The sequence below is a fragment of the Rhinolophus sinicus genome, chromosome 1, assembly GCF_057876585.1.
Source record: "Rhinolophus sinicus isolate RSI-liver-muscle chromosome 1, RSI-T2T, whole genome shotgun sequence".
NCBI lineage: Eukaryota > Metazoa > Chordata > Mammalia > Chiroptera > Rhinolophidae > Rhinolophus > Rhinolophus sinicus.
The window spans coordinates 73,409,314-73,435,454 of record NC_142501.1 but is presented as its reverse complement, the minus strand read 5'-3'; the positions used below and the strand labels follow the sequence as shown (position 1 = coordinate 73,435,454).

Genomic DNA, 26,141 nt, shown 5'->3' with positions numbered 1-26,141 from the left:
AGATGGCATTTACTATGGAGAGGAGTACAGAGGGAAAGAGATAAGATGTATTGGACTGGAGTGAGGGTTGTCATTTTTAAAAGGGTGAGTCATCAACTAAAAGAAGTTGACATTTCAGCAAAAGTTTGAAGAGGGTAAAAAACAAATCCATACAGATGCCTCACAAAACAACCTCAAACTAACAGAAAACATAAAATGAGCATTTATTTCTTGCTCAGCTTTGTTGGTGACCTGTGATAGCTTTGATTTAGGTGGCAGTCACTGGAGTCGTTCTCCTCCACCTGTCTCTTATCCTTCTCCTGAGACCAGTGGATTATCAAGGGCTTGTCCTTTTCATGATGATGGCAGAAACAAAAAGGCAAGAGCCACAACGCAAGCATATTTTAAGCATTTGCTTGTATCATAAATGCCAACATACCATTTGCCAAAACAAGTATTTGGCCAAGTCTAAGGTTAAAGTTCAGAGAAGTACATTCTCATGTGGAAAGGTGGAGGTGAGGGAGGAAAGTGAATGTTTCTAAACCATAATCTAATCTATTCTAGTCCTGTTGTTTATAAATATTCGTATTCCTTTCTTACTCAAAATACTCACCCTCATCTCAAGTCCTCCCCCAAATCTCCCCCACTGATAACATCAGCCTCAAAGTCCAGGATCTCATGATCTACTTCAAGTCTAGATGTGCCTCCTTTTGGTTTAGAGATCCATGATCTAAATGGACACATTACCTCCCTTATCTCATCCAAAACACAGTAACGAAACCAGGAGAGGATAACCACAATAAACAGTCCCATTTGAAAAAAAAGGAAGAATAAGAGGCACGTGGCAATCGATGGTCCATAGCAATTCTGAAAGCCCACTGTAAATGTGTTGCCATGCTCTTCTGAGGGGAGAATATGTTCCTTGATTTGCCCAAGTTCTGATCCCTGGAAGTCTCTTCCTAGCCCATTATTCTCCAGAGCCATTGACAAGGCCCTCTGTGGGTGAGGTGGAGATCCTTCTTTTACATTCTCTTCCTTGACTCTCTGAAAAGTACATCGGAAAACACACCATTCTTGAATCCTGAGTAGCTTTTTCAGCCTGCTTCCTGCCTGTGGAATGTTAAGAGGTCGTTTTCATATATCATGTAATCTCGGCCCTTTTTAGTTCAGGCTGGGTCTGTTTGCCAATACAATTTTCTCAAAGACGTTGGGGGATTTCCATGTATTTGATTCCAATCAAGGCCATTTGTCAAAAACCATATTCCCCGTTCTCTCTGAGACACATCTCTCTTTCTAGACTCAATTATGTGTACTCCATACACATCAGCTTCTGGGAAGCACACTAAATGCAAAAAAACAACAATCATTTATTTCTCAATCACAAGTTTGCAAGTCATCTGGGGCAGCTGTGCTTCAGCATGCTGATTCGTATTATGGGGACGCTGAGGTGGCTCTGCTCCATGTGTCATTTATTCTTCTCCTGGGACCAGCAGGCTATCCCGAGGTCATGTTTTGCCCATGGCGATGGATGTAATGCAAGAGTGGCCTCCAAGTGCATCCTGGATGTGAATGAAAGAATAGGAAAGGCAGGCAGACACTGAACTTCCTCGGCCCAGATGTGGCATATCACTTCAATTCCTATTCCATTTTACCAAAGCCAGTGACATGGCCCCACATCACTACAAAAGGTCTAAGAAATGCAGTCCCCAGCCAGGTAACTGCTTCCCAACAACACATCTACACTGTGGAAGGAGAGCTGAGATCTTTGCAACTCAACTAGCCTTCTCTGGTGCAATGGAGAAATGTTTCACTGCATCACCTTATGTAGAAGAAAATGTAATAAAATACTGGGAGTGCCCAAAAAACGTATACACAAGACTTGTATTCATCTTTTGTTATCGTATATATTTAGTATTACAATTTTAATACAGTTTTTTCCTTTCTTAAAACATGTATACATTTTTCTGGGCACCTTCTGTATATACAGTATGATCTTTAAAGAGAGCTTGATGTAGCAGGAGATGTGGATATATATGCAGATCTAGAGGAAAAAAATCTGGAATTATATATTGACAGTGGTTATCAATGCATAGTGAGGTTACAGGCTATTTTATTTTTTCACTCATACACAAATGTGAAATACTTATACTTTTCAAAATAAGTACATTTTTTATAGTGAGAAAATAACAAGTACTATAAAAAGCTCAAACAAATATTTTTTTACAGAACAGTGACATTTGCTGCTTTCTCTGAGGATCTATAGTAAGACATTGCCATTCTTTTTTTTTTTAACTTTTTCCTTAAAACAAGCTTCATTCTAAAAAAAAACACCCATTTTTAATTTCTGTCTTCCCTTTGGGAAAGATGATCATGCTTTGATTTCTGGTCTGCCACTGATCTTGGTCATTCTTTTGAGAATGCTCACAAAACCCTACATTACTCTGGATATATTGACATTTGAGGGCATTACTTTTCAGCACACAGAAAGGGTAGGATAATAGGCTTCTTTTCCTGTCGTTTTAGAAGAAACTATTTCAGGTGGCCTTGATGTCAAGTTCTATGCCAGCTGATATGTTCCCAAGAGACAGAAGAGCCCAGAAGGCATGGAAATTAATGTTCCAATCTTTTGGCTATTGGTCTCTATTCTGAATAGATTCACACTGACAAATGGTCATTGTCATCTTACATTTGGTAATTTTTTTAAAGGCCAGGAGAAATAACAAATCCACATTTATAGTTAAAGGTTACAACAATCCTCAGTGATCGACGAAATTATTAAACACAAAATGAACAGAGATGCAACTGACATCATATTTAATAGTGAAAGACTGGATTTTTTTTTTCCTAAAATTCAGAAAAAGACAGGCATGTCCACTTCCAACACTCCTATTCAACCATCATACTGGAGGTCCCAGGCAGTGCGATACGTGAGGAAAAGATAGAAAAGGAATACAGATCAGAAAAGGAGAAATCAAACTGTTTCTATTTGTAGAAAACATGATTATCTATGTACAAAACCCCAAAGAATCCATCAAAAAAGAAGCTACTAGAATTAATAAGTCGAACTTAGCAAGGACACAGGATTCAAATTCAACATACAAAAATCAATCAAGTTTCTATATACTACCAATGAACCATTAAAAATTACAATAAATAAATTAGTTATTTGGGAAAATAAATAACATCTGTTCCCGACTGATCTCTCTACCAATTAAAGAAGCTAAAATAGTACTTAATATTTTGATATAGAGACAAAAATATCTTGTGTTAATAAAGTTTGGAAAAAATATCTTTCCTCATACATGATGAATTAAATGAGATTGTGTTATTTTAGAAATACTGACTAAACTATTTCCCCCGAAAAAAATGTTTGTTTCAAATTAATTTCCTATATCGACTAAAGAAACATAAGGTGTATTTTGATCTTCATTGTATCATGTTCAACAGTATTGGTCTTGATCACTATTGTTCATATCTTCATTTTCTACATTTGAAATACTATGGGAACAAAATGTTTGCTAAATGTACATTTTTAAATCATATTTAAAGGTGACTTGGCTCTAAAAAAAATCCAGTTTTGTTGCCCACTGGATCACAGACAAGTTTGTAGTACTCGTGCCAAACCTGCCCCTCCCATGCCCATGGCAGACATCACTAATCACAACATCTTGGGCCTTCAGCCCTTGACGATGCTTAGAATTTTCTCAGTACGGTCCCCACCTTACAGCCACTACCAGTCAAACAGAGCTGACATGCAAGTTGAAACCTATTTTACATCCCACAGTTACAACACTAAATCCAAATGCCTTTGGGAATTGAGTCTCCATAATCTAACATGCCCTGACTTGCCCATCTGTCCAGTAAAATTGTCTGTAGTCTTTTCTTTGCTTTTGCCAAATCTGCCCTTTCTTCTAGGCCCAGCTCAGTCTCTGCTTCAACCATAAAGCTTTCTCTCAAATATTTGGGTCCACAATGAATATTCACTTTTGTGAGCTACTATTCCACAAATAATCAATACCACATTTTAATACTTATTCTGTCCTACTTTTGGGTCATGAGTTGTGGCTTTGACTCCCCAAAGTGATAGGTGCCCCAGCCTATGATGACTGTACAGTCCTACCACCAGAGCAGATGGCAATATAGGAACTCAACAGCTACCTTAGGTAATTTGTTCTGTAAAAATGGGAATGCCTAATAAAAAGGACCCTGCTGATTGTGTGTAAATAAAGAATTGCTGCTAAATATTAGACACTAAACATTAAAAACACTGGGGAACAACTTGTTCATACAGTTCTAAATTGTCTATTTTTTTTCCAAGCAATTTCCCATGCCTTCCAAATCTCTTCACAAACATTCTAATGGGCGCTCTGCATCATTATATGTGTAGTGGAGAAAAAAAAAAGATTGGAACGAAGTGAACCAAAGTGTTAATAGTGATGAACTCTGAATGGCAAATGTACTGTGATATATTTATTTGCATCTTTATTTTCTGTATTTTACAATTTTTAAACAATTAGAAGCTACTATTTTTATACTTGAAAAACAGAAGGTTAATTTGAAAAATACTCACTCCTCACTGTCTGAGGCTGAGTTTCTTATAGGTAACAGTGTCCTATAATGGATCTTTTGAAGATTATTTAGGATTCTGCAAAGCTTCTATTACGCTTTATGGTGAGAATACGGACAAAGATAACATGCTGGTCACGTCACTAAAAGAAACAGAACACCTAGCACTCTAACAACACACACACCTACTATAGCTTCTTCTTTAAATCTAAAATTAAGGTTCCTCTGTGGGACAATTACAAATCAAGTATTTTTTTTACCCTCTTTTAACTAATTATACATGTTGCCTCTTTTCATTTTACAATTTTCATCTTTCATTTTACAAATGTCTCATCACTTTTCCTCTGCTTACTCTTTGAGGGCAGAGAAATATTACAATAATACCCTACATTTACTTAGCCAGTATATGACATTACAATATTTTCATATTCTCAGAAATTACAAAAGCAGATATGGATTCCAGTCTTTTAATAACATCATGCAGACTTGGAAGGAAAGATAAACACGTAGGTAGGTAGATAGATCTCCCATACCACTTGGCAAGTTTCACCTAATGAATGTAAAGAAAATGAATACAACTAATTTAATTTTGGAAATATATAAAAGGAATATTCATAAAGCTTACTCTTTTGTTCCAGAAAACTCAGAAACAATTATTCAAGTAGCAGTGCACAAATTGTCATTTAAAGAAAGCTATCTGTGGTAACTTAAAATAGTTTCATAATTTAGGTCATTCATATTTTGTGTTAATTTTACTGATATAGAAATTTTAAATAGTGATTGGTCTTTAAACAATAACAAATCAAACAAACAAAATCAGCTTACTTTTATTTTACTACATCGACTCCACACTTTACATGCAAGGACATAACACATATGTAAATTTAAGACTCCTAAGAACTAAGGTCAAGTAAAGGGACATTGATCTCATTTGCCCAAAGAACTTTTCACGGTTCTGTCCCTTTGTTTGGTTGCCTGTTGAAACAACTGAGTTTATAGTTTAGTTTATAATTTCTCTGAACAGCAGAACCTGCAACTTTTTGAATGATCGCACTAATCCCCTAGAGCCACTGTTTACAATGATTTTTTTATTCAAATGCTGTCAACGCATGGAGTTTTCTTCTCTAGGACACTGAACTTTTGACAGTCCATATGGTCTTAGCGAATTTCCCAGGTGCTAAACACCATCCAACCTGTATTTTTGGCAGCCTGTAGAGGTGCTTAAGCCTGCCTTTGCCATTCTTCGTAATGCTGCTTAAGACGTTTTTCAGAAGAGAAACTTTGAAGTAGTTGGTAGAAATCACCAAGTTTTAAATGCTTATTTATCAGAGCAAAAGTGCTGTGAAGGAGAATGCACTTCAGAGAGAAGGAAACAAAAGCCATTCACTTAATATCTATAGAGAACAATTATTGGAATATGTATTTGAGATGTTATTCTTTGTACTTATATAACTGTGGGGATAAGTGTGCTCTCTTTAATCCACGATAAAAAGTAATGTACAATATTTTCCTCACCTAGTTTATAAATCGGGGTAAGTTTAGAGTGAGCACCGAATTGGTCCAATTGTCAACCTTGCTATTTGCATTCCAAATTAATTTTAGAATATCAGCATATATTTATTGGTTAGTTGAACTGAAATAATGGTTAATCAGTGAATGATATGGATGGCCAAATAATATTACTATTTCCTCGATAGAAAGAAAGTATTTTACAATCGTCAAACTATATTTAAAAGTTGGTATGTAAAAATTTCCATTTTTTCTCAATTTATTAAGCGTCTACTCTATATATACTGTCCACGAAACCCTAGGAGGTGGGCATTATAAATACCTCAAATTTATAGAACAATGACTAGGACCCAGTTTTCTCTACCTCTAAACCCACACACTTAGGTTATTTTTGCCCAATTTGAAAAATAAGTTGGTCATTATAGTGCACATTGTTGGCATTTTTAAACATGTCAGCTTAGAAATGAACGGCTTTCCATGCTTTGTATAAGTCAATCTTTGATGGAGAAAGTTTCACCACCCATTGCCAATACCTAGAAGGGCCAATACTGCCTTTAATTTCCAGAGCCCTGGCAGCTAGGATGCAGACTCTTGTGCTAAGCTCAACAAATCTGGTGTCCTAACCTCAGATTTGAAGTGTGACATGAGGATTCAAAGAAGGAGAGACAAGTTAAATTCATATCCCGATTTGGCATTCAGTACCTGGTTTCTAGTGATGATATTGGCAACAGAATCAAGAATCTGAGTCTAGGAGTGACGGCACCAGTGACACTACTATAAGCAGACCACCCCATAGTGGGATAGGCGTGTATCTGTGCCTGCATTATCTTGAGCCTAGTTCTGTGTCTGGTTCTCCAAACTTTTTATCCATTCTATGATGTTTAGCCAGCAAATATCTTTTTAACTTTAGCTAATCATAATTAGTCCGTGTATCTTCTACACTGATAGGTTGCCAGAGCTAAAGGAGGATGTACTTACACCTCTTCCACATTCTTTCTATTGCCTCACTTCTTTTACCAGCAGTTATCATAGCATTACTAGTTATTTCCCCAAATCCATTCTTCCCTTTTTCCTTTAACAGTAAAATTCCCTTTAGTTGATTTTTAGCTAGTCAGATGGCCATTCAACAAAAGACTACATTGCTCAAATTTCTTTGCAGCTAGGTTGGTTCATGTAACTAAGTTCTGATTTATAACATGCAATTGGAAATGATTGCTACAACTTCTGTGTCATGCTAGTAAATAAAAGTAGCATTCTCTCCACTTTACCTTCTCCCTTTATGGCTGACTAGAAGGGAAACATGATGGTGAGAGTTGCAGCATTTATTTTAGACCATGAAATGGAAACCACAAATTAAAAATGACAGAGCAACAATGTAGAAGGAGTGTGGGTCCTGGATGATGTACAGCCTTTTAGCCCTGGTCTGCTCACCTTTGGGCCATTACTTGTAAAATAAATGAACTTCTATCTTTTTTAAGCCATTGTCATTTTGGACTTTGTTGCATAACCAAACCTACATTCTAACTAATGTGGCCATTGGCAGTTTTGACATTACATGGCTTCTTGCTAGTCATCCTCAACTTTGGCTTCTGTTGAAACTTTCTTCTGAGAAAAGAAACATTGCTTCATGTGCCTCCCACTGGAGCTTTTTGAAATTCAGTCATTTTGTTAGCCAAATATAATCGCCACTCAGCAGTAACAGATGTAAAAAGAAACAGCAGGGGATTAGCCACTTCTGCCACACGGGCAGAAATGGAAGCCCCAGCATCACATGAGGAAACATAGCACGTTCTAATGAGCATGGAAAGGTCGGGCCTTACATGCTGCTTGAAAAATGGTGTGAGGACTTTCAGTAGCACTTAAGTAATATTGCCATGCTGGTTTTCATTCTGAGGTTTACGCCACACTACCTAAATAGAAGCACACATAAAACACCTGTGTTGTGGTTTATGATACTCACATTTGTTATTAACAAAATTGCACTTGAGGTTATTTTTTATTAATCACACTGAACAAATGTCCCAAAAGTAAATCTCTCTTTTTCCAATTATACATAATCTCTATTCCACAAATTAAAATTGAGAAAGTCAAATACGATGCAGTTATGAAGTTCTTCCTCGTTTTTTTCTGTTTTTTTTCCTCAGCTCACAGTTGACCATTCCTCTGTGTATAACATAAAACGGCGGGGAAACAAGTGGTTTTGCTACACATTTTCGTATGTGGAGAAGCCACTGCTGCACTGATGCTATGGGACTGCAATCACATTCACATCCGAATAAAACCTGATGACTGTAGCAAATTACTGTGCGTATTAAAGCCTTGATTTAACCCAAAGTACTTTGTAATGGGTGTTTCATCTGCCTAAATTTCTACTTTCTTTGGGGTAAAAAGGAAAACCTGGAATCTTTCCCCATCTGTGGCTCATGTTCTATAGTTGGGAAGGGGGGTGGAAGAAATCCTATTTCTGTGTTGTGGAAACAATGTAAAGATTTACTGCTTCCAGGAAGTAGGGTCAAGTTATCAGTAATTATAACCACTAAAATTACTATCACCGTTAATTTTCATTATCCACCCAAAAACTGGAAAATCTTCAAGTAAGTTGAAATTGTCAAAAAAAAAAAAAGGGGTGGGGGGGAGGGAGGCAAGCACATATCAATCACAGAGACATCTTCTTAAATCATATCAATTTCCTTCCATATGGATTAGAAATCCGTGTGATTTGATAACTTTTTCTCTCTGTTCTGACAATCATCAGGACAAGTATCTCTTAATAGCATGAAGATGACCGGCGAAGAGCTCAGCTGCCAAAGATGATTGCTTTAAAGTCCTTGTAGTATCAGCCTAAGGCAGCCTAAGAGATGAGCAAAGAGATTAATCACAGACCTTTGAACATGGGTAAGCAAGCCACAGCCAAATGGAAAATGTTTCACAAAGAACACAAAATCTTTGGATGCTAGAGTTTCTTCTACCACACACATTCCATAATGGCTATAAATTCCATTACCACTAAATACTCACTGAGCTCTAAGACAAGAGGAGGAATGAAATCCTGTGTATACAATGTCAAGACAGCCAACTTATTCCATTGTTTCAACAAGTACCTAAGAGTAATTTCTATATGCCAGGCAGTAGAATAGGGAAGCCAGGGAAAGAGCACGTTTATCAAGGATAGATAAGGGTAGAGCAGTGAATAAGATATGGTTCTTAATGTCTACATACTTACAGTCTTATGGTGATTAGAGACTCTGAAACAGATCATTTCAGTGTGTAAAAAGCACAGCGGTCATCAGAGACAGGCAGGCAAAGTGCCTGGGTTCAAATTCTAACTCCATTATATACTTATACGTTACTTAATTCCCCAATGCCTCAATTTCCTCCAGTAAAATGGGAATAATAATTGTACTTGCCTTAAAGGGCTATTGTGAGAATTAAATTAGAAAACACATTTAAATCAGTTATAATAAATCCTGGTCAGAACAAATACTCAATAACTGTGAGCTATGGTGATTTTTTTTTAATTCCAGAGTTCTTTGGAAACACAAAAGTGAGAAACGTTGCCACACATGAAAGTTATAGGAACACTTCCTGGGAAGGTTTTGAAGGCAAAGAAGAGGGAGGTTTGGGGTAGAGTCAATAATAAAAGGCAAGGGAATGTAAACCACATGGTGAGTACCTCTTGGTATTGCCAAAATGTAAATTCAAAGGGAGTGCCTCAAAAGTTCAATCCGACTATTTGCTGTTCTATATCTTAAAATCGGGATGAAAGACTTTTAACATTTACCTGGGTATTTCAGCACCACAGAGAGAGCAGGACTAGGGGCAAATCAAGATCACGTGCACCCCATAAGTAATGGGTATCCAGTGAAGTATTTTATGCAAGTAGGATGCATCACCTGATCTGCCTTCTTAAAAGATCACACTTCCTCTGTGAGGACAATGCATAGAAGTAGCATAAACAGAAGCAGAGACACCACTCGGAAGACCATTGTGGGGATCTAGGCAAAAGGAGAATTTAAACTAAATGTAGAGGCTATAAAACTACAATGAAGAGGATAGATTCAAATAATTTTATTTAATTCCAAACTCTGGAATTAAAAAAATATTTTAGATGTAAAATCCTCAAGACTTAATGTTTGATTAGCTGTGTGGAGAAAGGGAGAAGGAGGTATTGAAAATGAATCCCCAGTTTTATCTTTGAGAAATTGAGGATATGGTCCATTTATTTAAACAAAAAGAAAAACTTGGAGGAAGAATAGATTTCAAGGGGAAGATCATAAGTTCAGTTTTCAATAGCATCATTTGAGATGCCTATAATACAGCCAAGGAGAGACGTCAAGTGAGCACGTAGACATTTATCTGTGGTTCTCAGGAGAGAAGTCTGGAAATAAGAGTCTTAAACATAGACTTGACACGGCAGATCCTTGGAGTGGAAGGAAATTGCCCAACGAAACAAGAAGAGAGGGCCCAAGGATGCCGCCATATGGAGCGTCAGCATTTAAAGACTGGAGGGAGAGTGAGAAATCACCAAAGGAAAATGAGAAGTAGCCCAAAAGGTGACAAGAAAATCAGGGAATTACAGTTTTATAGATGCCAACGAAAACGCATGTTTTATCATAAGAAGGAGTGGATAAAACATACCAAAAACCAAAGAGAGATCAAGTAAGGTGGGAACTGAATATTGTCCTTTGAAGTGTTTAGGTCCTTGGTGGTCTTGCCAAGAGCCATTCAACGAAATGGTGTGAGTGGAAGCAAATAGTGCTGAAATGAGGAGTCTGTGGGAGATGAGGCAGTTTGGCTGTGAAATGGAGGAGCCTGCTGGGGCAACAGCTGGATGGTCTCAGAGGACCCAGGAAGGAATTAGGTGGTTTCTTCTTTAAGATAGAAGAGACTAGAGCATGTTCAAGTGTCTGAGATCCAGGAATGGACGGCAAACGTAATCCTGAGTACAGTCTTCTCAACTTTCAGGACATAGCTAGTTCAACTATCCCTGCTTCTGAGGAATCTCTCTGGGTTCTCTCAACAAACTTCGGTGATATGTCCATAGAAAAATGTCTGCAGACCTCTATTAAACTACTTTCATGCTGTAATTATTGGTATACTTGTTGTTTTGCTCACTAAAATAGAATGCATTTAAGTGCAGGGATTACTTACCCGCTACCACGCCTGGCCATACTCGATTCACTAGTTTTAACAAGGACTAGCCCACGACTAAAATTCATTCCATTTATTTGTTAAACACACATGTCCAATTCTCCCTATTTTAGAAAAGTCTGGCCAGACAGACAAACTATGGGCTTTTTAAAAGTCCTTAACAAAGACATTTAAAAGTCCAACTTGAGCTTAACTTATTCAAATGTGGTAGAACAGATAAAACTACACAGACTAAATGATTTCTTCTCTAACTTTTCTGTAAGCACCATATTTCATGCATTTTTGTATCCTCCACTGAATCCAGCAAGTCACCAAACATAAACCAGAGGGCTCAATAAATATTTACTGATTGATCTTTCTTTTGCCTGCATGAAATTTTATATATACAAAGGAAAAACACTGCCACTGAATATTGTGGTAAAACAGTAATTTACCCTTGGTGTTAGTGGAACAGCTTGTGTCTGTCACCCATCAATTTGACAAAAGAATGTTCACACAAAACAGCAGGTAAATGAATCATGGTGAATAAGACCATCCATTTGCCACATAAAATAGATATATTGGTCTCCCTGCAATGTGCAATCTTCTTTAGCTGCCAGGTGATTAAATTGCCAGATTAAGTTCTAATTATTTAAAGTTATTGGTGTTGGAAACAGATAATAAAGTTAATCTGCTCTCAGGAATACCTCTGCTGGACAAAGAAGTTGTATAGCAGCATAAAAACAGGATATTTTCTAGTAAGAAAAATTTACAAGGCAACCAATCTATTGTTCTCTATGATGAATCTATACAAGATATTTTCCTTCCATGCAAAGTACAGTCATTTTATTTTGTTGCTGCTGTTCCTACTGCCTCAGGCACAGATACTAAGAGAGCCACAAAGTCAGAAAAAGATCTAGAGCACCAATGTTCTGATAGTCAATCTTTCTTGTCTAGATAAGCCTAGCAAAGGATCCCATATCCTTTCCCAGTGCATCAGACAGGTGTCACTACATGTATATTTCTGTGGCAGAGATCACTGATTCATCTATATCTGCATTTTCAGAAGTAAAATAATAGTTTGTGGAATTAAAAAATTTAATAGGGCACATTTCAAGCTATGAACCCAGGATAATACTTGGTTAAAAACATGGGCCTTATCATTAGAAGAATGATATTTTTAGGTTTAAGGCAGAGGAAAACCTTCAGTCATTCTGGCAGAACAGGGAACCCAAAAGAAGTAGAGCATTACACTCTTATTTCCAGTTATGAAATAAGATGCTATGGAGAGCTAGAGCATCCAAAGTCTATGTGACTTCTGGGAAAGATGGCTACATGAGAACAAAAGTCTACCTTTCCCTCCAAAATCTCACTGGAGTGTCTAGTGGAATATTCAAACTGGAAATGTTCCCTTAGCACTGGACACACTGAACAAGATCTGCATTGCTCCATACCAGAAATAAACAAGAGTGGAATGCTTCTGTGGGAATCAAAATGTTAGCAATCAATAAAAAGAAACTTTAACCAACTATTATTAACGAAAGGGAACATCCAGAGACAAGGGCAGAAAACATGACCATGTGTAAATTTCTTCTTTCCTGCCTTTACAGACTAACAGTACAGGGTCCCACAATCAACACTGGAAGGTTCCATGATTTATTTCTAGCAAATGCAGAATGAAAGCACACTTGGAAGTACAACGTATGGAATATGGGAAACAATACATACTATGGCACGTGGAGTATACATAACACCCCACGGCATCATCTCCCGCTCTGATCCTCTCATACTGGTAATTTACTGCGATATTTTTGTTGATTTGGTTGTTTGCTTCTTCTTTACTTCCTTCTGTCTAGACTCAAAAGACCTCTATGTAACATTTGGGGAGAACGGGAAGCATACCAATTTCTAACAGAACCCACTCAACTCCTACAAAGGTTGGCAAGCATAGGCAACCTTCTGGAAGTAAAAGAAAACTGAAAAGTCATGAAACCTAAAAATTTGTGGAGTATAAATGAAGGGAAGCACTTAGAAAAATCACATGTATCCATTGACTCAACAGATATTTTTTTGAGCACTTACCATGTGTCAGGCATTATGCTAGGTTAAAAAGGGAAAACGAAACAGCCCTGACACCACCTTGTTTTAAGGAAGAAGCTAGCTGTCTCTGGTATTGATTTACTACCAGAATTAAATAAACCTTTAGAAAATGTCTAATATACGTATCAGCAAGATTCAAAGGACCACTAACATGACAGTGCAGTAAGAGGGAGAAATCAAAGAGTAAGAATTAGTTGGAAATGAAAACATAATAACTACATTAAAGCCACAATAAAGGTAGTTAAAAATAGAAAATCAGATCAGTACACTAGAAAATAAAATTGAGAAATGTATCCTGAACTCCAATAAAAGTCCTAAAAAATTTAGTCCTAGAAAATAGGAGAGAAAGAGAAAGAGAGATCCTGGTGCTTCAACCTATGATTAATAGGAATCCCGGGAAGGTAGGAAAGAAGGAAAGAAGGGAGGGAGGGAGGGAAAGAGGAAATAATCAAAGTAATAATAGAGAAAAACTTTGCTGACATAAAAAAAAAATGACTTTTTTTGTGAAATTGGCAAGCTATTTCTAATATTTATATGAAAATTCAAAGGACCTGAAAAGCCCCCAAAAATGTTGAAAAGGAAAAAAGTTGGAGGATTAACACTACCTGATTATAAGACTTCCTATAAAGCTACAAGAGTTGTATTGGTGTAAGGATAGACCAATAGTAATGCATTGGGACAGAAGGAAGAATGCAGAATGGACTCAACTTTATTTGTTCAAAAGACTTCTGACAGAGGCAAAAAATCTACTCAATAGAGGAAAGGGGAGTCTCTTCAACAAATAGAACAAAAATAACAATATTATTGTGGAAAAATAAATCTTGATAATTCAGAATAGATTATGGGTCCAAATTTACAAGGTAAAATTACAAACCTTCTACAAAAAACACATAGAAAAATACTTTCACAGGTATATTTGAGGTGAGCAATTTTTTTTTTTATGAAGCATCAACCATAAAAGAAAAAATTAAAAATTAGTCTTTTTCTAAATGTAAACCCTCTGTTCAGAAAATTCCGTTAAGTAAATGAATAAGCAAACCACAGACTAGGATAAAATATCCACAATACTAATGTTTATCACTGTATGTGTATCCATAACATGTAAGAAACTCCTACTATTCAGAGTAAAAACATAAATAATACAACAAAAAATGGTCAAAAGACTTTGACACTTCACAAATAAAAAGCACAAATGGCAATAATAAGAAAGAGAATTTTGTTCAATACTGTTAGACATTAGGGAAGTGCAAAATAAAACCAAACAGGTACATACTGCATGTTAGAACGGCTAAAATAAAAAGTACTGACAATACCAAATGTCATTGAGGATATGGAGCAACTAGATCCTCATATATTTCTGATGGAGATGTAAAATGGTACAACTGCTTTGGAAAATAGTTTGGCAGCTCTTACAATGCTAAAAAGACAAATACCATGTGATTTCACTTATTTGTGGAAACTAAAACAAAACAAAAACAGACTCATAGACACAGACCAATGATATGGTTACCAGAAGGGAGGGGTGGAGGGATGGGCGGAAAGGGGGAGAGGAATATAGTCAATAATATTGTGATTAGTTTGCAAGGTGACAGATGAGTTCTAGAATTAGTGGCATGATCATATTGCAAGGTATAAAAATGTCAAATCATTATATTGTACACCTGAAACTAATATAACCAATATAAGATTGTATACCGACTATACTTAAATTAAAAAATAAATTAAAAAATATACCTATGCACTGCCCATGTATTTTTCCAAGAGAAATAAAAATGTATATCTATAAAAATATTTGTATGAGAATGTTCATACCATGTTTCCTCGAAAATAAGACTTAGCCAGACAATCAGCTCTAACGCATCTTTTGGAGCAAAAATTAATATAAGACCTGGTATTATATTATATTATATTATATTATATTATATTATATTATATTATATTATATTAGACCCGGTATTATATTATATTACATATTATATTACATATTATATTATAGTATTTTATACCTGGTATTGTATTATATTATATTATACAGGTCTTATATTATATTATATTATATTACGTAAGACCCGGTCTTATATTACAGTAAAATAAGACAGGTCTTATATTAATTTTTGCTGCAAAAGACGCATTAGAGCTCATTGTCCAGCTAGGTCTTATTTTTGAGGAAACACGGTAGAAGTTTGGTTCATAATAACCCCAAACTGGAAACAACTCAAATGTTTATCAGCAGATATCTGCATTTCACGCTATGTAAATTATATGTAAATGAAAATTAAATTGAAAGTAATAAAAGAAAGAAAGATCTGAGTCTAAAAAGTCAAAATGCACTTCATGCCCTAAGAGATTTTGATTAACAAAACCATATTTAGGATAATTTTCAAATTAAAAAAATCAACAAGAGTCAGATGGCCCAAAATGGAATAAAATCAAGTTGCATACAGTTTTCTTTCAAAAACATTTAAAAATAGAATACTTTGTAACATCATCTCTACTACTATAACTTGAAAGGGAATGATGTTAGAATTTAATATCTGGCAAAGTTATCATTAATGTGAAGGCAATAAAAAGACAATCTCAGATATGGAAGGACTCAGAAAATATACTAGCCACCCAAATACCCTCCCAGAAAAAAATTCTACTTTAAACCAGTGCAAAACAACAGGGCAGGAACTAAAGATCAAGGATTAACTGTGAGAAAATTGTCACAGGAATCTTTAGCTGACATTAAAATTAGTTAGAAATAGAGTGATACAGCTAAATACCAGTAATTGTTTTAGATATACACAAAGTTGATCACCAAACACAATGCACTCAAGTTGGATAATTTACATCGAAAAGGGAAAACAGAAAGCAAGAATTTCTGTTTATAACACCAATTTAATAAACAATGATTGATTAGGAATAAATAAAAGCACCAATCCTCACATTTCCACATAGGTAAATTGGTCACAATTTTAAGGTAACCAACAGTTGACCTAAAAACAGTATACAGATACATATCTCCAAATCACAGCTAGGAATCCAAACCATTGTAGAAAATAACTTAAATAATCTGTACAACAACAACAACAACAAAATCTATTTTTTATGAAAGGCAAGAACACATACGAGTACACAGGTAGAGAATACATGACAAAAAAGGTAAATGATTTATAGTCCCTTACTAAAAGAGATACAATAGCCAAGACATGGAAACACCAAAATGCCCATCAGTAGATGACTGGATTAAGAAACTGTGGTACATTTATACAATGGAGTATTACGCAGCCATAAAGAAGAAAGAAATCTTACCATTTGCAACAATATGTATGGACCTAGAGAACATTATGTTAAGTGAAATAAGTCAGACAGAGAAAGACAAATACCATATGATCTCACTTATATGCAGAATCTAAAGAAAAGAATAAGTGAATGAACTAATCAGAGACAGTTTTGGAAACATGGAGGAAAAACTGAGGGTTGCTAGAGGGGTGGGGGGGTGGGGATAAGGGGAAGGTGAGAGGTTTAGAAAATAGTCGGTAACCACAAGATGGCCACGGGATTTTAAAAATTAATTTGGGGAACGTACAGAGGGATAGTGGATGGGGGGAGGGGGGTTCACACAGTGTGAGGGATATAAATGATAAACGTCTAAGTTTTGCTTTGTCTTGTGCACCTGAAACTAATAAAAAAAAATTGAGGACAAAATAAAAAAAAAAATTTTAAAAATAAAAGAGATACTGCAACACCCTGTGTAGTTGGGATACACAGGAAATGTAAGAGGTAGCTCTCTCATTGCATAGGAGAAACAGAAAAGCATACTAATTTCCGATTTACCACTTCCATGTAATGTAAACAAGGCTCTTCCACCTTAGACTGTAGCTGTTCATGTCCCTCTAAGGCTGACCCTTGTGACTTTGACCCTTCAATCTCAGGTTCAATATCTTTTTCCTGCCTTTACTTATCCAAACACTCAACTTGGATCTCATTGCCTTCTGTTTGTTGTAAATTGTGGCAGAGAGGAAAGAGAATGGGTTCTGGGATTCAAAGAAGTCAGAATTTCGGTCCAGACTCTATCATTCCTTTGCTTATCCTAACACATACATATTTTTTCTAAGTCCAATTTTCTCTTTCATAAAATTAAGGTAATATAACCCTCAAAATTCAGTTTTATGAAAAGCAAATGAGTGATATCCCAGTATTGTGCGTCAAAGATGGTGGCTAATGAGAACATTTATTAATGGAAAATGTTTTGAAAGATGAACGTTCCCTGCAACATTTGCTTTACAACTGAAAAATTTTGATATGTTATCAGGAAGTGTGTTAAGGGATTTCACATACATTATTTAATTTAATTACTCAAAAAAAAATAATTTCTAAAGGTCGAACTTCAGTTTGTTAGTAAGTCCTAAAATTTGAGCCAGTTAATGACATTCCTGTGTCCCCTTGATTTTTGTAAAATCATGTGGCACGGAATTGGGCCTATACAGTTGTCCAAAGAATGTAATTAATAAATATAAAAACAAAGCCCAAAGAATAAGAATCTATGAATAGACCTTAGCTGCTACTAAGGGAAATAAAGATGTGGAGATTTTCTTCACTTCTGCCTCCACTACAACATCCCTACCAATCTTCAGCAGAATAATACAGCTGAGGAAATACCTAGTGACTGGGTTTTTCAAGTGTTTTGTTCACACAGCTCAAGAGAGGAGAATGTAAAGAAAAATATTGCAGTTAGAAATAAAGTGGATTGGTCAAAGGATCTTGAAAGAAGTCACAATATCCCCACAATAACTGGACTTCAAGAAAGCTCCTTTACTTGAACTTATACCCTTTTGTTAACATTTAAAGTTAGACAATATTTACAGAAAGATTTAACATATGAGCGTCCCAATTCCTCAGTTATTTAAATAATGCTCAATGAGTCTGCATGGGGTAAAGTGTTGAAAACCTCCCTTTGATCATAATAACTTATATGCGTTTCAAAATCCATTTGCGTCCTTGCCACTTCCAGCATTTGTGACCCATTGAAAACCTCTCAATCTCACTGGTCTTAGTTTGCGCCAATGTAAAAAGGGAATTATAATACCTGTACTATTCTGCTCACTAGATTATTTCGGAGAATCACAAATGACAATGTGAATGAGAGCACTAGAGAGTCTGTAACATACTGTAGCAAATTGTAAAAATGGCCATAATTTTTCCTTCCCTGTTTCTGTGACTCTCTGCAATGTGAATTTGTAGCTTCTCCTAGCAAGTATATTTCTCAACCCCTAGAATCTGGGTGACCTTGTGGCTTGCTCTGACCAATAGAATGTGTCAGAAATAACATTATACTAAACTTATGGATCTTGGGTTCAAAGAGCATTTTATGAATTTGACTCCAAAGGCAATGGAAGTAAAAGCTAAAATAAACGAATAGGACTATATGAAACTTAAAAGCTTCTGCACAGCAAAAGAAACCATTGACAAAATAAAGAGGCCACCAACTGAATGGGAGAAGATTTTTGCAAACAGTGCCTCCGATAAGGGGCTAGTATCCAGAATATACAAGGAACTCATGCAACTCAACAACAAAAATACAAACAACCCAATTGAAAAATGGGCAGAGGACTTGAAGAGACATTTCTCCAAAGAGGACATACAAATGGCAAATAGACATATGAAAAAATGCTCAACATCACTAATCATCAGAGAAATGCAAATCAAAACCACAATGAGATATCACCTCACCCCAGTCAGAATGGCCATCATCAACAAGACAAATAGTAACAAATGTTGGAGAGGCTGTGGAGAAAAAGGAACCCTCATCCACTGTTGGTGGGAATGCAGACTGGTGCAGCCGTTATAGAAGGCGGTGTGGAGGTTCCTCAAAAAATTACTAATAGAATTGCCATATGACCCAGCAATCCCTCTCCTGGTTATCTACCCAAAAAATCTGAAAACATTTAGAGATAAAGACACGTGTGCTCCAATGTTCATTGCAGCTTTGTTTACAGTGGCCAAGACATGGAAACAACCAAAATGTCCTTCGATAGATGAATGGATGAAGAAGTTGTGGTATACATACACAATGGAATACTATTCGGCGGTAAGAAAAGATGATATAGGAACATTTGTGACAACATGGATGGATCTTGAGAGTGTAATGCTGAGCGAAATAAGTCAGACAGAAAAAGCAGAGAACCATGTGATTTCACTGATATGTGGTATATAAACCAAAACAACAAAAGAACAAAACAAACAAATGAGAAACAGAAACTCATAGACACAGACAATGGTTTGGTGGTTGCCAGAGGGTAAGGGGGGTGGGGGGTGGGGGGTGGGAGATGAGGGTAAGGGGGATCGAAGGTATGGTGATGGAAGGAGAGCTGACTCTGGGTGATGAACACACAATGGGATTTATGGATGATGTAGTACAGAACTGTACACCTGAAATCTATGTAATTTTACTAACAATTGTCACCTCAATAAATTTAATAAAAAAAAAAAAAAAAAAAAAAAAAGAAATAACATTATAACAGTTGTGACCTATGCCTCAACAGACTTTGCTCCAGTGTGATCCCTCTCCTGGAATCCATGTGAGAGCACATGGAGTAGGGCGGAACCATCCCAACTACCCTGTTTCCCTGAAAATAAGACCTAGCCAGACAATCAACTCTAATGCGTCTTTTGGAGCAAAAATTAATATAAGACCCGGTCTTATATTATATAAGACCGGGTCTTATATTGTAGTAAAATAAGACTGGGTCTTATATTAATTTTTGCTCCAAAAGACGCATTAGAGCTGATTGTCTGGCTAGATCTTATTCTTGGGAAACACAGTAGGATCATCCAGCCCCCAGGCAACATGGGGTGAGGGAGTTGACATGGCAGTCACAGATCCCATGAGCCAGGCCAGCTGAGAGTAGCTGAGCCTAAATCTGCAGTCACCCAGTTAACTCTGATTCATAAGCTCTACATAAACTATACAGCTGATAACAGGAAACTCAGGTAGTTTTTGCATTTTTTTTTTTTTTTTTAATTTGTGGTTTCTATCTCCAAGGGGTTAAGTATGAGTCTGGAGAGATTGAGGCACAGAACAATCCATGGGACAGAACCTGAGGTAATTCGTTAAATTACAGACCTTAGAAGTCTTCTTGTTAAGCCTCCCATGTAATTTTCCCAGCCATACCCTCTTGCCCTTAAGAAATTGTCACTAATTCAATTATCTTCTCCAGGGATGAGTTCTTTTCTCCAAAGCACCTGAACTCCTCATGTCGTGGGAGCAGGGGTCTAGATAAAGACTTAACTTGTATTTCTCCCTGCTTACTAGTGAAGTGTCAGAAATTCCCTGTAACTATAGAGAAATAGCCCCCATCAATGGGAAGGTAAATAGGCCTTAGTGTGTTTTCTAATGTCTGTACTTTTTCTGATAAATAGATCAAATGTTAGCGAAGAGAAGTAGCATGAACTTTGCTTGTGAGTAAAGGTTGATCAGGAGTGGCACAGTGGTACCCAAGGAAGAAGACAGGAGAAAGGAATAGGGGTGGTCCTCTGAGCCGGAAAAGCAGCAGACAGCCCAGTTCTGGGATCCGCTTCGGGTATCGGAGGTGTCCAGGCCCTGCTGCTGCTGCAGTGACCCTAGCTGAGGCCAGCCCAGAGGACCCATCCCTGAACCCTAGCTTAAAAACGGTGACTCAACCAATCAGGCGTCTACTCTGTCCCTCACACTGATTGTCTGATTACGCCCCATCATCATCTTTCAGCTGGAAAACAGGCTGCTCCCAGCAGTACTCCTTGACAGCAAACAGGGAGGGAGGGAGGCATCTATCAGAGCTGCTGACACATGGTGAGACAGTTAAGGACGTTGGCTCCAGACTCAGAACATTGGTGTCCTCCAAACCAAGGGCAGAGAGGAGTGAAACACCATGATTATACTCTTACAAATGGACACTGGATGGTACCCCCCATAAAGGCCTCCAGGCCATTCTGAGCAATGCTGAATCCTACGAAGAACACAACTGGCACACAGTCTGGTATCCCTACCTCATATTCAGTCCTTCTTGCATGACATGCTTTAAAATACTTGATAGCAGCCACCATGCTACCTCTGTCTTCTTTCTTCTGGGCTAAGTTTCTCTGGATCCTTCAATGAGAAAATAAGTATGCCTGGATGGAGCCAATTGAATAAAAGTCCCAAGAGCCTCACTGAAGCAGGGAACCCCATCTGTAACCATCAGTGTAAACATTAAGTAGGGAAATCTTTCTGATCCTGTCTTCAAGACAGCCATCAACACCGTGGGCCCTGTTAAACAAAGTCATCGGCATTAGAGTGATGAGAACCACACTTTAAAAGCTATACCCAAGTGAAAAACAGATTGTTTTGTCTTGCAAATAAACTGTCTGGCATTGTTCATCGTGGGCTCCTAGGTACTGGTCTCACTGCCCATGAAATTGTAAGCTCCCCTTGAGGTCAGACATAGGCACAGTTTGTGTTTATGACTGAGATGAGATGAGATCAACGAGATATTTGTGAATTGAATGTATGCTTGGTCTTCATTCCATCATCTTTAAAGCCAAAGGATGGAGGTGTCCACCAAAGTCTGTACTGAGGTATACAATTTGTGCTAAGAAATTGGCATGCTGAATGGTGGAACTCCCACATGAATTCATTTTCAAGCAGAATAAACCAGTTCACAGACTTCCAACAACTATAATGCCACTACATCCCTTATTTGATTGACACTGGGATTAAAGACCTGAAAATGTAAATGAACTTGAACTGAAGAGAGTCTTAGAATCCCACTGTCCAAAAGGATCTATATTATCAAAGAAATAAATTTTTTAAAGAAAAACTTGACACGGCTTAATACAAGAGCAAAGGAGGAACAAACAGTTTAAATAAGTTCAAATGTAGTTACCTATCATAAAACTAATTTAACCATTTGTATCTTTATTTATTCAATAGGTATTTAATATCTGCTGTGTGCCAACGTACTAGCCTGAAACCCTGAATAAGATTAGCCAATGATTCCTAATTATTGCTAATTATAATTAGTCAACTATTTGTGCAATAATTCTGCATAAAAAAGAAAACTCAAAATCTCAGTTACTTATAACAGCAAATATGTATTTTTCTTGTTCACGGGTCTGCAGATTGCTAGGGGTTCTGCTGGGATTCAGCTGGGCTTGAATCCAGTTTATGTTGAGTTTTGGTTTGAGCCAAGTGTTTTCCTTCTGGAACCAGAAGCTACTTGTAGTATGATCCTTACACAGAGGACTGCAAGAAGGGCCAGTGGAAACACACCATATTTCTCAAGTACTGTTCCAAAAACAGTTACATCCACCCACTTGCCATTGGCCAAAGAAAGGCATGTGGCCAAGCCCAACATCAATTCAATAAGGAAATAAAATCTGCCTACTCTGGTGGGAGGAGCTAAAAGCTCACATGGCAAAAGACATGGATGTAGAATTCTTATACAAGGAGGAAGAGAAGAATTAGGAAAAAACAGTCCAAGCTACCATAAAGGCATAACTTTGTGCTCATGAGCTCAAGTGAAAGGTGAAAAAGTAAACACATAATTAAGTTCAGTGTGAGTTCACTAAATAATTTTTAATGGCATTACAGATATAGAATATGTTTTAAGTTCATATTTGCTGCTGTTGGGAAAACGAGGGGCAAGAATGTAAGCAGGAAGACCAGTTAGGAAGCTCTACCAATTATCTTACTGAAAAATGATGGTGATCGAGGCTATGATGATGACAGAAGTGCTCAAGAGAGGTGGACCAAATTAAGGTACATATCAGCAGACTTGGTCATTATTAGATGTTGTAGGAAGAGAAGATGCATGATTAAAGAATGCCATTTCAGTTTCTGGCTTGAATAACAAAGGAAATGATGTTATTCAAGGAAACACAAGGAGAGTGTCATATTCTTCCTGGTTAAATCCCCAATTTATTCTTTCAAAATGATTGATCTAAACAAGGGCATGGTCCTCCTCACTGGGGGTTCTTGGGAAATGGGAGGTGGGGAAATTTGAGGTTTTCCTAGTGACTGAAAAGTATTACTGGTATTTTTTCATTCAGGGTCCCAGAATGGTAAACATCCTGAGATGGATGGGAGTCTCACAAACAAAGATTTTAATTGTCCTACCTGAAGCACCAATACACCCGTTGATAAATCCTGGCCTAGGCCTATTATAATAATCCTGTTCCAATCACCAATGATTGGGTTAGAAACAGACCTGGGACTCTTGTCCTGACCAATGAAACATGAGGAAAAATATTCTAGAGAGCTTCCATGAAAGGTTTCCTTATTCATAAGACAGAGACAGAAAGAAACAATCCCTTTTTTCCTCTGAACACTGTTTGGATGTGATGGCTAGAACTTCTGCAGACATCTTATGATCAAGAAGGAGGCTAATCTGAGGGCAAATCCAATGAGGATGAAAGAACAAAATAGTGAAAAGAAATAGGACCCTGGTAATATCACTGAGCTGCTGAATCAAAGCCCTGAATCCCTGCCCCCCCCCCGACCATCACTAATCAAGATGTTAAATAACGCATCTCCTTATAGTTTAAATCAGCTTGAGCTGTTCTTACTTGAGTAAGAAAGCATCTCAAATAATAGAGGAAGGAAACAGGTTTAGGAAACGAAAAAATATGAGTCCCATTTTGTGACAGAGCTGGATATATGAATCTAGACCTCTCAATATGTAGGTGTGGAGCATATAAGCAAGACTGGCCCTACCCTTGGTATCCATGATAGCAGGCAGCATGTAATGAGCATTGTGGAAAGTGCAGAGAACCAGACCTTCCCAGTTTACATCATTAAAGATGGCATACCTAAAATCACTGAGCACTTTGATGAATTAAGCTGGCCTTTTGCTAAAGTGTAGGCAAGATAACTACTCATCTCAAAGTCATGAAGTATATGTTTATTTATGTTTCCTGCTTATTTCATGGATACTTGGTTGCTTCTCCCTAACTAAATTATAGTCCCCTCAAATTGTTTATTCCATATCACCCATAGCACCAAATAAAATGCAAGCACTCAGCTCATACTAAACAGGTATTCTCTGAATTATAATTTTTCAAAATATTCATTTATTGGTTAAAGAATAATTTTGTGGACTACATTATATTTCTCAGCCCAAAGGTTACAAACTGGAGACCCACATATGTATTTGCAAATACATGTGCAAAATTTTGTATTTGCCAATATTTAAAACTTGGGAGATATCACATTAAATCTGGATTTCTAAAAAAAAGTATGGATGACATCATAAAAATGGCAGCATGAGGTGAGCCTCTTGAAATCTCCCCTGGAATTTACAACAAATTGAACAGCTGTAACTCCACAAAGGACTCCCTGCACAGCAGAGAGACAAGAGGAAGAAGCTCACTACTGAAATCACCTAAAGGTGGGCAAATTACAAGAGCAGGGGAGGAGGGAAGGGAGAAGTGTGGAGATGGGGCCGCGTGGGCGCAGGACGCAGACCTAGCTTGGTGATCCGAGTATCTTGCATTCTGAAACTACCGCAGCTGCAGAAGAGGGAAGAACTCGGACTGCTAGGGCTCCGCTTATGGCCCACAGGGCTGAGAGGACAGCATGTAACACAGCTGAACCCAATGCTCACAGCAGAGACCTCAAAGCAAAGATTGAAGGAAGAAAACTGAAAACAGTGGTTTGAGCCCTCACTACAGAGCAGAGAACGGAAGCCTTAGGCACTGAGCCTAGCTGCCCTCTCCCTACAGGTGGAACAGTAGCAGTGTCAGATCAAAAGAACAGAATATTTGCAGTCCTGAGAACTGTGGACCGCAGACATGGACTCGCAGCGCAACTCGTTCCGGCAAAGGGGAGGGAGCTGTGGAAACAGGACCAGCTGTGGTGGTGGTCACCGCCATTGCTCTGGGCCACCTTTCACAACTCACCCCGCCCCTGTCCCCACCTATCTGGGCAGATCCCTGCAGGAGTAAACAGAGCTGCTGAAGCACACGGGCTCTGAATCTGGTGCAGGAAGAGCTTTGGAACTTCAGAAGCACTCCACATCACCCCACGGAGGCGGTGCCCTATGACCCAGGCAAACTGCTCACAGAGGAGAAGCCCGCCTTCCAGGGAATCCCCCCATTGTGTGAGAAGCCAGAATAGTGCAGAAAAAATATAACACTACAGTGTGAGAGAATAAAAGGCTACAGTCAGAGAGAAAATAAAATATTCTACTAACACCTACTGGAAAATAAGAGAAAGACCTCTTTCTGCCAACCTGTTGCAGAACTCACTCCTGTAAATGTCTAGGAAGAGAAATAATAAATCATCAATAGCCATGAATAATGAATAATCAACGTAACAAGACAGCTCAGAAAAAAAAATGAAAAGTCTCCAGAAAATGAACTTAAAGATATGGAAATATGTGACTTAAATGACAGAGAATACAAGATTGCAGTTCTGAAAAAACTCAACAAGATACAAGAAAACACAGGCAGACAGTTTAATGAACTCAGAAACACAATCAAAGAACAAAATGAACATTTTACCAAAGAGATTGCAATTTTAAAAAAGAACCAAATAGAATTTCTGGAGATTAAGAACTCAATAAAAGAAATGAAGAATGAAATAGCCAGCTTAGGTAGTAGAGTTGACCAGATGGAGGAAAGAATCAGTGAAATCGAAGATAGAAACATGGAAATGACACGAATGGAAGAAGAAAGAGACTTGAGACTTAAAAGAAATGAAAGAACTCTACAAGAACTTTCTGACTCCATCAGAAAGAGCAATATAAAAATAATGCGCATACCAAAAGCAAAAGAAAGAGAAGGGAACAGAGAATATATTCAAACAAATAGTCTAGGAGAACTTCCAAAATTTGTGTAAAGAACTGGATCCTCGAATC

The 26,141-nt window shown here is 37.4% G+C and overlaps 1 long non-coding RNA gene across 2 annotated transcripts in view; it reads right to left on the bottom strand.

Moving 5' to 3' along the window:
* The window catches only part of LOC141568548 (uncharacterized), a 201,090-nt gene that overhangs the window by 89,457 nt on the left and 85,492 nt on the right, over positions 1-26,141 (bottom strand). The gene's annotated exons all lie outside the window — the stretch shown is intronic.